General features: G+C 39.9%; 1 protein-coding gene across 5 annotated transcripts in view; it reads left to right on the top strand.

Moving 5' to 3' along the window:
* LOC126259525 (protein SERAC1) overlaps positions 1–15,225 on the top strand; it is a 267,082-nt gene that overhangs the window by 21,811 nt on the left and 230,046 nt on the right. The window lies entirely within an intron of this gene.

Raw genomic sequence — 15,225 nt, 5'->3', positions numbered from 1 at the left:
AGATGTTTAGGATGGTTGGTAGGGACAGAGCATCAAGTGACATTATACTGAGTGCACTATCCAAAAATTACCTTGAGCAATTAAACAGAGAACTGACTCGTGGAGATAAACAGACCCGAACTTTTCGACTCTGTAAGCACAGAACAGGGAATCAGTGATCATAAGGCTGTTGCAGCATCCCTGAATATGGAAGTAAATAGGAATATAAAAAAAGGGAGGAAGGTTTATCTATTTAGCAAGAGTAATAGGAGGCAGATTTCAGACTACCTAACAGATCAAAATGAAACTTTCTGTTCCGACACTGACAATGTTGAGTGTTTATTGAAAAAGTTCAAGGCAATCGTAAAATGCATTTTAGACAGGTATGTGCCGAGTAAAACTGTGAGGGATGGGTAAAACCCACCGTGGTTCTACAACAAAAAAGTTAGGAAACTACTGCAAAAGCAAAGAGAGCTCCACTGCAAGTTTAAACGCAGCCAGAACCTCTCAGACAAACAGAAGCTAAACGATGTCAAAGTTAGCGTAAGGAGGGCTATGCGTGAAGTGTTCAGCAAATTCGAAAGTAAAATTCTATGTACCGACTTGACAGAAAAGCCTAGGAAGTTTTGGTCTTACGTTAAATCAGTAAGTGGATCGAAAGAGCATATCCAGACACTCTGGGATGATGATGGCATTGAAACAGAGGATGACACGTGTAAAGCTGAAATACTAAACACCTTTTTCCAAAGCTGTTTCACAGAGGAAGACCGCACAGCAGTTCTTTCTCTAAATCCTCGCACAAACGAGAAATTGGCTGACATCGAAATAAGTGCCCAAGGAATAGAAAAGCAACTAAAATCACTCAACAGAGGAAAGTCCACTGGACCTGACGGGGTACCAATTCGATTCTACACAGAGTATGTGAAAGAACTTGCCCCCCTTCTAACAGCCATGTACTGCAAGCCTCTAGAGGAATGGAAGGTTCCAAATGATTGGACAAGAGCACAGATAGTTCCAGTTTTCAAGAAGGCCTATATCTCTGACATCGATCTGTTGTAGAATTTAGAACATATTTTTGCTCGCGTATCATGTCATTTCTGGAAACCCAGAATCTACTCTGTAGGAATCAACATGGATTCCAGAAACAGCGATCGCGTAAGCCCCAACTCGCTTTATTTGTTCATGAGACCCAGAAGATATTAGATACAGGCTCCCAGGTAGATGCCATTTTCCTTGACTTCCGGAAGGCGTTCGATACAGTTCCGCACTGTTGCCTGATAAACAAAGTACGAGCTTACGGAATATCAGACCAGCTGTGTGGCTGGATTGAAGAGTTTTTAGCAAACAGAACACAGCATGTTGTTCCCAATGGAGAGACGTCTAAAGACGTTAAAGTAACCTCAGGGGTGCCACAGGGGAGTGTTATGGGACCATTGCTTTTCACAATATATATAAATGACCAAGTAGATAGTGTCCGAAGTTCCATGCGGCTTTTTGTGGATGATGCTGTAGTATACAGAGAAGTTGCAGCATTAGAAAATTGCAGTGAAATGCAGGAAGATCTGCAGTGGATAGGCACTTGGTGCAGGGAGTGGCAACTGACCCTTAACATAGACAGATGTAATGTATTGCGAGTACATAGAAAGAAGGATCCTTTATTATATGATTATATGATAATGGAACAAACACTGGTAGCAGTTACTTCTGTAAAATATCTGGGAGTATGCGTATGGAATGATTTGAAGTGGAATGATCATATAAAATTAATTGTTGGTAAGACGGGTGCCAGGTTGAGATTCATTGGGAGAGTCCTTAGAAAATGTAGTCCATCAACAAAGGATGTGGCTTACAAAACATTCGTTTGACCTATACTTGAGTACTGCTCATCAGTATGGGATCCTTACCAGGTCGGGTTGACAGAGGAGATAGAGAAGATCCAAAGAAGAACGGCGCATTTCGTCACAGGGTTATTTGGTAAGCGTGATAGCATTACGGAAATGTTTAGCGAACTCAAGTGGCAGACTCTGCAAGAGAGGCACTCTGCATCGCGGTGTAGCTTGCTGTCCAGGTTTCGAGAGGGTGTGTTTCTGGATGAGGTATCGAATATATTGCTTCCCCCTACTTATACGTCCTGAGGAGATCACGAATGTAAAATTAGAGAGATTTGAGCGCGCATGGAGGCTTTCCAGCAGTTGTTCTTCCCGCGAACCATACGCGACTGGAACAGGAAAGGGAGGTAAGGACAGTGGCACGTAAAGTGCCCTCCGCCACACACCGTTGGGTGGCTTGCAGAGTATAAATGTAAATGTAGATGTAGATGATTTCTTGTATTTTATTATGATGATCATTTCTCCCTACGTAGACTGGTGACAATAAAATATTTTCACATTTATGGGAGAAAGTTGGAGATTGAAATTTCATGAAAAGATTTTACCACTTTGTTTTAACAATTGCCACCCCAACTCACTTTTCATATCCGTGATGCTGTCTCCCCTATTTGGTGATAATACAAAATGAATTTCTCTTCTTTGGACTTTTCAGTACCCTCCATCAGTCCTATTTGATAAGAATCCCATACTGCACAGAGGTACTCTAGCAGAGCACAGACAAGTGTAATGTACGCAGTCTCTTTACTAGACCTATTGCATCTTTTAAGCATTCTGGCAATAAAGCACAGCTTTGGTTTGCCTTCCTTGAAACATTACCTGTGTGATTGTTCCAATTTCAGTTGTTCATAACTGTAATTCCTAGATCTTTATTAGAATTCACAGTCTTTAGATTTGTGTGATTTTTCGTATAACCAAAATTTAACTGCTTTCATCTAGTATTCATGTACATGACCTCACACTTTCTGTTATCTAGAGTCAGTTGCCACATTTTTGCACCATACAGATATCATGTCTGAGTGATTTTCCAATTAGTTTTGATCTTCTGATGACTTTAGAAGACACTAAATGACAGCATTATATGCAAACAATCTAAGAAGGCTACACAGATAGTCTCCTAAATTGGTTATATATGTTAGGAACAGCAATGGGCTTAGAATGCTTCCTTGGGGAGTTCCAGAAATCACTACTGTTGTACTCAATGACTTTCTGTCAATTACTTCATACTGCGAACTGTCTAGCTGGAAACCACAAATCTAGTTGCACAGCTGAGACGATACTTCATAGGAACGCAATTTGATTACAAGTGTATTGTGAGGAATGGCATCAAAAGCCTTCTGGAAATCTATAAATATAGAATCAGTTTGAGAACCCAAGTAATTAATTGGATTATTCTTTTTTTTTTTAATTTTTTTCTTATAGAAATAGTAAACAGCCAATCAGTTGCAAAGTGGAAGTTGTATTAAAACCCCTTTCCTGTGGTTTCAAAGTTTATGAAAACTTCTTCTCCAGAAGGAAGTGTAGACAACTGGATTACATGTTGTGGCAGAGGTATGTTACAATATAGCTAAAAGACGGCAGTCTATGAAAACGTCTACAACAAGGTTGTTATATGGTATTTCCTCCCCAGTGTACAACCTTTGCACAAGCATTGTGTATGTGACAATAATGCATTAGCTGTGCATTGTGGATGAGATACCACATGACAACCATATTGTACATATTTTAATTTATTATGGAGGTGAAATTTTATATTTGACTGATCCTTTCGGCTATCTTTCAACGTATCTCTGCCAGCCACAGCATGTAATCCAGTCATCAGTATATTCTTCTGAAGGAGTTGTTATAAACATTGAAACCATGGCAAAGGGATTTTAATAACCTTCCAGTTTTCAACTGACTGGCTCTTTACTATTTCCACTAAAAGATTTCATTCTACAGTTGCTACTCCACCCATTTTCAAAATTACTCCTGTTTCCTGTTTTGTGCCCAGCATATCAGATTAGTTTGCTTAAAAATGGCTGCATCCTAAGGGTTAACATTAGCTCTATAAGGCAACTGTTCACTTGTTCCATCCTCATAAAACATATTTTTATATTTTATATGTGTGTGTGTGTGTGTGTGTGTGTGTGTGTGTGTGTGTGCGTGTGCGTGTGTGTTTGTGTGTGTTTTGAGCTATTTATTTTCATTCTTTTTTTATGACAAGCCTCATATTATTGTAAGATGATCTCTGGATGAATAAATAAATGAAGTGCAATCAACCATTAAAAGGTGAATAGAATAGTACAGAATGTTGATTAATACACATGTCATATACAAACATTTTGTTGAATCATTGATGACTTGTTAATGAATACAGTTTATGGCTACATAGGTACATATAATAACAATATACACATATGTATTCGCCCCCGTCCCCCTCCCCAAAAGAAAGAGAGAGAGAGAGAGCAGTGTAGAAAGATAAACAAGTATTAATTTATTCCTCTTTCTTGAAATTTTCCTCTCTGTAAGAACAATTTCTTTTTAAGTATTTATCGCTGTTTGTTTCTGTAGTTTATAATTATGGATATATATAAAAAGAAGACATACATCCTTAAAAGAGAAAACAAACACACACACACAGAGAGAGAGAGAGAGAGAGAGAGAGAATAATGTAAAGAAATGTGTAATATTTTGCTTTTTGTCTTCATCTTTTATAAAATCTTCCATGCTGTATAACACTTGATTTTTAAGTATTTTCCAGTGTTTGCTTATGTAGTTTCTAACTTAAAGTCCTTGACTTTGGGCCTTATTTTATTACAAAGCTTCTAAGTTATGTACTACATGGTATTATTTTTTAAAATTAAGTCTGTGATGGGGTGACAGGTAGTCTGATCTGTGCCTTGTTTCAGAAGCATGTGTAAAAGAATTTCTTTCAAACAGTTGTGCATTTTTTAGTTCAAAGAGGAGTATTTCATATATAAACATACAAGGAATTGTCCCGTAAGTCCAGGCTTTTGAATAATGGTCTGCATGATTGCTCATTGTTTGTTCCTATCATAGCTGTGGTGATAAACAGCTATTTTGTGAAGCAGCAGCATATGATAATCAAGCATCAGATAAAATCAGACAATGGAAAATCCAGGCTGGAATGTAACAAAATAATTAAAAGGATAGTAGCTACTCACCACATAGCAGAGACGCTGAGCCATTGAAAGGCACGACAAAAAGACTGTCGGAAAGTTATCATTCGGCCAACAAGGCCTTTGTCAAAAATAGACAACACACATACACACATGCACACACTCATGCAAACGCAACTCACACACACACATGGTCACAGTCTCTGGGAGCTGGAGCCAGACTACGAGCAGCAGGGCATTATGAGAGAGACAGATTTGCAGGGGGGGGGGGGTAAGGAGGAGGCTGGGGGGGGGGGATTGCAGGATAGGGGTGGGGGACAGAAAAGTGCTGCTGAGAGTGTGCAGAGACGAGGTGGAGAGTGGGCAGCTAGGTGCAGTCTGGAGGTTAGACAGAGGGTGGGGGAGAGAGAGAGGGGGGAGTTAGCAGAAAAGGAGAGAAGTACAAAAACTGGATGCATTGGTGGAGTAGAGGGCTGTGCAGTGACCTTTCACAGATAATGCAGTTATCATGAATGAAGTATTGTCAGAAAAAATTCAGATCTTGATAAGATTTCAAAGTAGTGCAGAGATTGGAAACTTGCTTTAAGTGTACATAAATGTGAAATATTGCTCACCATAAAATGAAAAACTTTGTATCCCATGATTACAATATTAATAATTCACAGTCAGTCAAATCATACAAATGCCAGGGTATAGCAATCTGTAGGGATATGAAATGGAATGTTCTCACTGCCTCAATTGTAGGTAATGCAGATGCCAGACTTCAGTTCACTGGTATGTTTCTGGGAAAGTACAGTGAGTGTACAAAGAAGATTGCTCACAAATGACTCGTGCATCTCATCTTACAATATTGCTGAAGTGTGTGGTACAGTTACCAAATAGGGATAATGTGTATTGATTTCATTCATCATATTTGATGTTTTAGAGGAGTCAGCAAGTGTGTCATTCATAATTTAAATAATGAAAAACTGCACCAGTTGCTTATTTTTTTCATACTTGGCACAATGTGTTTTGAGAATTTATTCTCATTTTCAAGTACACTTGTTTACATGACTAATTTTAGTGATGTATACAGACACACTTGAAAAATGAGAATAAATTCTTGAAACATGTTGTGTTAAGCATGACAAAAGAAAAAAAGTAATTGATGCAGTTTTTCATTATTTACATCAGGGGTATATTGAATGTAAACAAAGGAGGACAGAACAAATGATCATAAGTTTACTTGCCTCAAGGGGAGGCACCATGGAAATGTTGAAAAACTTGAACAGCCAATCTTTTGAAGATCCTATGAACTGTCGATGAAGGGCAACAGGCAGACTCCATATTCCTAGATTACCAAAAATCATTTGACACTGTGCTCCGCTGCAGACTGCTAATGAAGATATGAGTGTACAGAATAGGTTCCAAGATATGAGAGTGGCTCAAAGATGTCTTGCAGTAGAACCCAGTACATTTTCCTCAATGGTGAATGTTTATCAGAGACAATGTTATCATTAGGAGCACCTCAGGGAAGTGTGATAGGACTGCTATCATTCTCAGTGTACATAAACGATCTCATGAATAGGGTGAGCAGCAGCCTGTGGCTGTTTGCTGATGATGCTGTGGCGTATGGGAAAGTGCTGTCGTTGAGTGACTGTAGGAGGATACAAGATTACTTAGACATGAATGTGATGAATGTCAGGTAACTTTAAATATAGAAAAATATAAGTCAATGCAGATGTGTAGGAAAAATAATCTCGTAATGTTTGAATACAGCGTTAGTAGTTTGCTGCTTGACACAGTCATGTTGATTAAGTATCTAGGCATAATATGGCAAAGCAATATAAAATGGAAAGAGCATGTAATGATTGTAGTAGGAAAGATGAATGGTCGACTTCAGATTATTGGGAGAAGTTTAGGAAAGTATGGTTCATCTGTAAAGGTGACTGCATATAGGATGCTAATGCGATCTGTTCTTTAGTACTGCTCGAGTCTTTGGTGTCCCCACCAGCTTGGATTAAAGGAAGTCACCAAAACAATTCAGAGGCAAAGTGCTAAATTTCTTCCTGGTCAGTTTGAGTGACACACAAGTATTACAGATGTGCTTCAGGAACTCAAATGAGAATCCCTAGACTGAAGGTGATGTTCTTTTTGAGGAATGCTATGGGGAAAATTTAGAGAACCATTATTTGCAGCTCACTGCAGAATGATTCTACTGTCACCAACATATGTTTCACATAAGGACCATGAAATGGATAAGAGAAATAAGGGCTCATATGGAGTCATGTAGACAGTCTCTTTAACCTTGTTCTGGTTTGCGAGTGGAACAGGAAAGGAAATGAGTAGTGGTGGGCACAAGTTACACTCAACAACGCACCATATAGTGGCTTCCAGAGTATGTATGTAGATGTAGATAACAAAATTATTCTGCAAAAAAACCCACTTATAGAACTTCAAGAACCAGCATTATGTGAAGAATCAGGAGATATTATTCAGCTCATGAAGGGACCAGGAAGTCAAAATTAGACTAATTACAGCCCACACAAAAGTACTTAAGCATCATTATTTCCACGTTACTTACAAAATTGGATTGGGAAGAAACCCTAACATGCAGTACTGTGCTATGTACCCTCTGCCCTCAATTTCACTGTTTTAAAACTGGACATCTGAACATGATACGGAAAGATCTTTTTGGATGACTCACAAAATTGTTGAGAATTTTCGACTGTGAATCAGAATAATGTTAAAATGTTTTATACGAGGGGCTTGCTGTGTAATGGAACAGGCATTCCTTGATTCCAATGATATTTAACATGTCGTTTGCTGATAGTTGTCACTGAAGTAGTGTGACAATTTGTTTCTGTGAGACATCAGGAAATAAGTCACAATCAGTATAGACCATAGAGGGAAATTTACAGATTACACGAAAATGGTTCTTACTGAATATGTGATGCTTGGAGTTGCCGATGTTTGGTACGTAGGTTGTTTAAAAGAGACAGGTTGGCAATTTCTGGAATGTAGATGCTGTGATATGTACTAAGGGTCTTTAAAGTAATTATGGGAGACACCAACTATGATCAAGGAATAACACATGCTGAATGGGAATGTACAACTTGCACAAGACTTGAGAGCAATTATTGAGATTGTAGGTTAGTGTAGACAAGTAAGGTTTCCCTTTCACATAGATAATAGAATCATTAATATACTCTGTAGTGGCACTATGAAAACCAAATAGCTTGTGCAGCACACTGTTGACTACTCTTGCACCAGTACATAGAGTGCACTTGTCATCAGGAGTTCCCTCCAATGCAATCAGCTGAGAATTTAGCGTATATGCTGCTCTATGGCTGGTCTGCGCCAGTTGTTGTGTGATCTAAGCAGTGTGGGTGAGTGTGGTGTTGGTTTGGGTGAAGTGTTTCCATTATGTGATCAAACGTATCCAGACACCTGGCTAAAAATGACTTACAAGTGCTTGGCTCCCTCCATCGGTAATGCTGAAATTCAGTATGGTGTTGGTCCATCCTTAGCCTTGATGACAGCTTCCACTCTTGGAGGCTTACATTTAATCAGGCACTGGAAGGTTTCTTGGGGAATGGCAGCCCATTCTTCACAGAGTGCTGTACTGTGGAGTGGTATTGATATCGGTCGGTGAGGCCTGGGATGAAGTCGGTGCTCCAAAACATCCCAAAGGTGTTCTGTAAGATTCATGTGAGGATTTTGTGCAGACAAGTACATTACAGGTATGTTACTGTTGTGTGACCACTCCACCACAGGCCGTGCATTATGAACAGGTGCTGATCATGTTGAAAGATGCAATTGCCATCCCCGAATTGCTCTTCAACAATGGGAAGCAAGAAGGTGCTTAAAATATCAATGTAGGTCTGTGCTGTGATAGTGCCACTCAAAACAACAAGGGGTGCAAGCCCCCTCCATGAAAAACATGACCACACCATTACACCACAGCTTCTGAATGTTACTGTTGACACTACACATGCTGACAGGTAATGTTCACTGGGCATTTGCCATACCCACACCCTGGCATCAGATCGCCACATCATGTACTGTGATTTGTCACTCTACACAATGTTTTTCCACTGTTCAATTGTCCTTACACCAACCGAGGTGTCGTTTGGCATTTGCTGGCATGATGTGTGGTTTATCGGCAGTCACTCGAACATGAAATCCACATTTTCTCACCTCCCGCCTAACTATCATAGTACTTGCACTGGATCCTGATGCAGTGTGAAACTCCTGTGTGATGGTCTGGATAGCTGTCAGCCTATTATACATTACGACCCTCTTCAACTGTCAGTGGTCTCTGTCAGTCAACAGACAAAGTAGGCCTGTATGCTTTTGTGCTGTACGTGTCCCTTCATGTTTCCACTTCACTATCACATTGGAAACAGTGGACCTAGGAATGTTTAGGAGTGTGGAAATCTTGTGTACAGATGTGTGACACAAGTGACACCCAATCACCTGACCACGTTCAAAGTCCGTGAGTTCTGCGGAGCACCTCATTCTGCTCTCTCACAATGTCTAGTGACTACTGAGGTCACTGATATGGAGTACTTGGCAGTAGGTGGCAGCAGAATGCACCTAATATGAAAAACGTATGTTTTTGGGGTGTCCGGATACTATTGATCACATAGTGTATATTGTAGACTCAATATGTTATAGGCATAACTTCAGTGCCTTGTGGACTGGATTTTACTTTGGAATACGGACTTCAACTATCTTGCACTGTGTTGGATGAGCAATCTGTATGTATATCTCTTACTGTGAATAAATCAGGGTTGTGTGCATGGATCACCTTTTACAAAAGTGGTGATGTCTCGGGACAAGTGACAGGTGGTAATTGGACCTTGAACATTTTTGCTATTTGGCAAGAGTGCAGGTTTTCAACCATGGAACAATTACAACCAATACTAATTCAAGCCATCCACGGTTATCAGGAGCTAGCGATAGCTGTATCACAGACAGGGCAAGTGTAAGTGAATGCAGGAGGAACATCTGTGCCACTTGTATTTACTGTTTTCCACCGTATAATGAACAATGTATTTATTGGGACTCTTACCACCAATGATTCCAGGTATGTTTTTTGCTATTCAAATTTTTGTCTTCAAAAGACAAAAGACAATGCTCTTTTCAGAATCACCTAATACATAACTTGGAGCAATTGATAAATCTGGTGGAACTTGAGTTATCTAGAATATTTTGTTACAAAAACATTTTTGGACCAAAAAATTGTGTTATTGCAGACAGGCTACGATTTTGGAAATGAAAAAGGGGCCCAACCAGTTATATGCATACTGAGCCACTGACCTAGATGGACTATGCATGAACTGCAATTTCAAATGCTACTGTGGGCAGACCTTTGTGGATCCTTTAATCAGTGACATTATAATGTTGCTTACACCTGATTTGTATGTGAGAAACCACATATTAAGGATATCTGAGCATTCTCTTATAGAAGTAATGTGAATAGCTCACACCCACAAAGTAGCCCAAGCAGCTCAAAATTTGTGCTGGATGAAGAGGTCACAGTAATTAGCTCTCTCTGGCACCGGTCATGCAGGATGATACACCAACTCTGGCTGGGACCTTCTCCGGCTGTCTGGATGACTCTGCAAGCAAGTTTACCCATGACTGAGTGCCATGTCCACAGCAGCACCATTGCTGAGCTGTATACATTGTTTCCTTCCTCACATATGCGGTGCATTCTCGCATCGGCACACAATGTGCCATGGGTTTGACAAAAAGGGACACTTGTAATAAGTTTGTTGTAGTAGTTGTGTTGCAAATATGTCTCAACCTGCAAAAAAGAACCAAGTGAGTGACCAGGCTACCTAAGTGCAGACCTCTCAGAGTGCAACCAAGAAAATGTGCTTACAGGATGTTCATTGGCAAACACCCTTTGAGGTTGCTTTTGAACACTGATGCTCTGTGTAAGAACCTTCAACATCGCAGCGCATCAGCAATCGTTGGTTAATATATTAAAAAACTAAAGACCCCCTCGATTGCGAAAGAGGCGAGTTTTTAGTTTTTGAATAGATGCTCTGTGTCCTTGCTAAAGCAGTGTACTTATGTAAGTTTAGGATCACCATCTTTGCAGGCAACTGAGACAAATTATTGGGCATATAGACACGTGCCTTCACTAGGAAAGTTTCCTGTTGCACTTACTTATGACCATGTCACTCACCCAGTAATTTTTCTTGTGGTAGCTGTCCACAAAGGTGACATTTTTTCTGGGAAAGACTCTTTCCACATTTTCGAATTTGCAATTCATGAATGTCATGCAATCTGAAGGGCTTTGTGCCACCTTAAACAGTCTCTGTGATGGACAGTCTCTGTGATAGATATGTTCACATTTTCTCTCCTGTATTAGGCAAGATAACTGATTTCCAGGCTCACATCACTCTTAAAGCTATGTCTGTCCCACATTTTTTCTAAGTTCACCTGGTGCCCTTGACTCGGAAGGATCCCTTCGAAACACGGCTGGACAGACTCTCCCATGAAGACTTGTTAATACCTCTTCTTTGTAGTCAATATGCCACAGTGCATAAACACAACAGCACCATGAGACATTGTAATGAATTTAAAGTAACTGTAAACACACAAGCTGAAGTTGAAACTTATCTTCTGCCAACCATGGTTGAACTTTATGCATAATTAGGTCATGACACTTTATTCAGCAAAACTAACCTCACAGATTTTGAATCCTATTGGATGCAACAAAATGAGCTTACGTAGAGCTAAATACACCCTACATCCTTTGCCCTTATAATAAGTTACATTTCAGAATCTCTTTAGCATGTGCTGTATTTCAGCATTTTTTGGATCAATTACCATAAGGTATCCTTAACTGTGCCACATACTTTGATGATATTTTGGTCACAGGTGCAACTCCAGAGGATCACCTTCACAACTTCAAGATTTTATTCCAGAGACAGCAGCAAAAAGACTTAAATGTAACATGTGCAAGTGTTCTTCCAAACTGCCTCCTTGACATATTTAGGGCTTAAACTCTCAGCAAATGGAGTGGAACCAACAAGGGAGTATGTTGTGATGATCTATAAAATGAATCGCCCCCCCCACCCCCTCCTCCTTCCATTAATATAAAAGACTTGCAAGTGTCTCTGGTATGGCCAATTCAATGCAAACCTAGAACAACTCTCTTACCCACTGAACCAGCTATGATGCCAAGGTGCATGTTTTAAGTGGTCAGTTTGTGTCAACAAGATCATCAGGCTTTAAAACACTGCCTTAACTGAGGACCGTATTTGCATCGTACACTCCTGGTCTGTCTATGATAATAATAACTGATATGTCCCCCTACAGTATCACTGCAGTCTTGTCTCATAAAAACCTTAACAGCACTGAGCACCCTATTGAATGTTCTTTAAAGGCCTTATCTGCTTCCCAGCAACACTGTTCTCAAATAGAGCGGGAGGCTGTCACTGTTATTTAAGCAGTTCAGAAATTTAAGTTATTCCTTTGCATGCAGATTTTAACATCGAGTGGTGTCATGGCCCCTACTACCTAGAACCTGACATTAAGTCCTTATGCTCACTTTGTGCAAAATGGTTAGCTGAATACATCTCCTGGCCCAAATATCATCCCTTACGGCCATTGAGGCATCAAGTACAGCTAAACCAAAAGTTTCTGTTGTAAGTGTCAGACGAGAACAACTGCTACATCCTGGTTCCTCCCTCTCTTTGATGATGAATGTTGTGCTTCCTGCACACTGCCCATTGGAGCATGTTCTGGTGCGAGAACACTTATTCTGTCCAAATATTGACTCTGACATCACGGACCTGGTCTGCCAATGTTCTGCCTTTCAGGCCCATCAAGCTGAAGTTCTCTCCCCGACCCACTGCTGCAGAATCATGGGAGTGCATACACTTGGATTTTACTGGCCTCTTTTTGGGATCCATGTCTTTTTTCATCATTGATTCCTTTTCTTACTTCCCTTGTGTGTTCCACATGTCTCAGGTCACTAATACCACTACTACTGTGGTGTTGAAGAAAGTCTTTGTCCATAAAGGCATCCCACACATCTTGATTTCTGATACTGGGATGCTTTTACCTCCTACATTTCGAACAGTTTTGTACTCTTAATGTGATGGCACTTCTCACTATGCCTTTTCACGCCACATCCAACAGACATGTGGAATGCTTTGTTTCTGCACCTTCAAAATCTAGCGCCACAAGAAAATGATGTCTAACACCGTGTGTAATGCCCTCTGTAGTTTATGAGCAACTTATGGGCCATGCCAATTGAGGGTCGCAGCCTGGCAGAGCGGTCTCATGGCCATTCTCGTTGCACACACTTGCTCACCACCAGCTCATGTCGTTATCAAGGCTTCGCCTTTCAGGGTGAGCACTCTGGTGTGTGCCCATCAGCCCAGGCACCATCCAACCTGGATCCAAGGGATGATCTCCATCCATCAAGGTCCATGATTTCTACTGTTACCTGCACCCATTGACTTTGGAGGAGCCATCAAAATCAACTTCATTTCTGCCAGCCTAGTCAGCAGCTACCTGCTTCTCTACCCTTGACAGACCCTTGCGTCCTGTGGTGATTTGTGCACCTTCCATCAAACCTTATCCTGCCTCAGCCTTCCACAGTGACAGCCATGGATACCAACCTGTCGCCATTCCTGGTGGCAGCTCCTCCAGACTATTTCATAGGTAGTCAGTCAGATGGAAGACCTTAAGTTGGATAGAAGAAAGAATTACAATAACAGATAACAAGGCATCCATTATAAGTGTTTAGCAAGTTTTCATATTGGAGAGATAGGATGACAAATGAAAGGATAAGGGAAATACTGAAAGAGGAGTTCTTGCAGAGCTGGATAGAAACATGAAGGCTAGGATAGTATGGGCACTTAAAGAGCATGGAAAATGAGAGGATTTCCAAGAAGATACATGAAATGGAGATGCAAAGGAAATGACCAAGAGGAAGACCAAGGGATAGATGGCTGAAAGGTGTGGAGGAGTGTGTTGAAAAAAGAGGTGAGAACTGGACCAGAGTGAACACAGAAAGATGGTAAGACTTGTATTCCCAATGGACCCAGCCTAGGACTGGAAACTGTTGAAGATGATGGCAATGATGATTTTCATAAGTAAAAAAATAATATATGCAAGCTCATCTAAAAACATCAATGAATGGTATTATAAAACAAATAAAACAGACAATATGAACAGAATACCATTATTTCCTGTCAGAATACTCAACATTGGTTAGAGCAGAAGCTGAAAACAGTCATGGCGAATGGCAGCTATATGTAACCATGAAACAAATCCACTTGCTAGTACTCTGAAATTCTAGCCCAAAGAGATGAATTGATGTCAGCAACATTGTTGACACTGTATCATAGAATTTGAAGGTAACAGTTGGGTTTAGATTGTCAGGGATGAATTCCCTGTGTACTATACGTTTTTGATGTCGTGAATGTAAACAATATTGTGTCGATTCTCGGTATTTCATGGTTGATGAACACCACTGCTCTGATTGCCACTTGGACTCTACATTGAAGTGGTGTTATGATTTGAAAAAAAGTGTAATTTAAACCTCTAATGGTTTCTTTCCATTTTGGCTTCTGCTTATTAATCTGTTTCTGTGATGAAATTTATAAACAGATCTCTTTCTTATTCAAATCTTTGTGAATGATTGTGTTAACGCTGTCCTTTCTGATACACATCTTCAAACACCAACTTTAGAGACAGCTACTAATTTTGAGCTGCCATCAATGGCACTTGCTCAGTACTGTCTGTTTTTATGTAAATTGATACTTGATCACAGTTCATCATTAGCAATTTCTTTTCTATGCTAGAAAACTTTGAACATATTTTCTGCACCAATGTATGTATCGGCATCACTTTTTTGTGCAATTTGTAGCAATATAATTCAAGTCTTTAAACTCATTTCAGCTGCTGGACTGCAGCAGATAATTTAGTTAGGCTTAAAGTTTCTTGATGCCACATGTACTTCTCATCATTTTGGTTTAAGTACATGTGGACATTTTCAAGATGTGTTACCATTTAGATATTCACCATACATTTTATATGCTCATTGCAGAAAGAATGAAATTTGATAAAAATATTTTAGGCCAGTTGTTTCCATTTTGAATCATTTAATAACTTTTGCTGGCACTTATGAGACGTGATAAATATTTCATAAAGTAAATGCAACAACTGATCAAAGTAAATTTTGTGTAACAATTGTTAAATAATCACAGTTCTAGCGACAGAAA

Source organism: Schistocerca nitens, chromosome 1 (assembly GCF_023898315.1).
Source record: "Schistocerca nitens isolate TAMUIC-IGC-003100 chromosome 1, iqSchNite1.1, whole genome shotgun sequence".
Classification (NCBI taxonomy): domain Eukaryota; kingdom Metazoa; phylum Arthropoda; class Insecta; order Orthoptera; family Acrididae; genus Schistocerca; species Schistocerca nitens.
The sequence above is the reverse complement of the archived record's forward strand: the minus strand, read 5'-3'. Positions and strand labels throughout refer to the sequence as shown.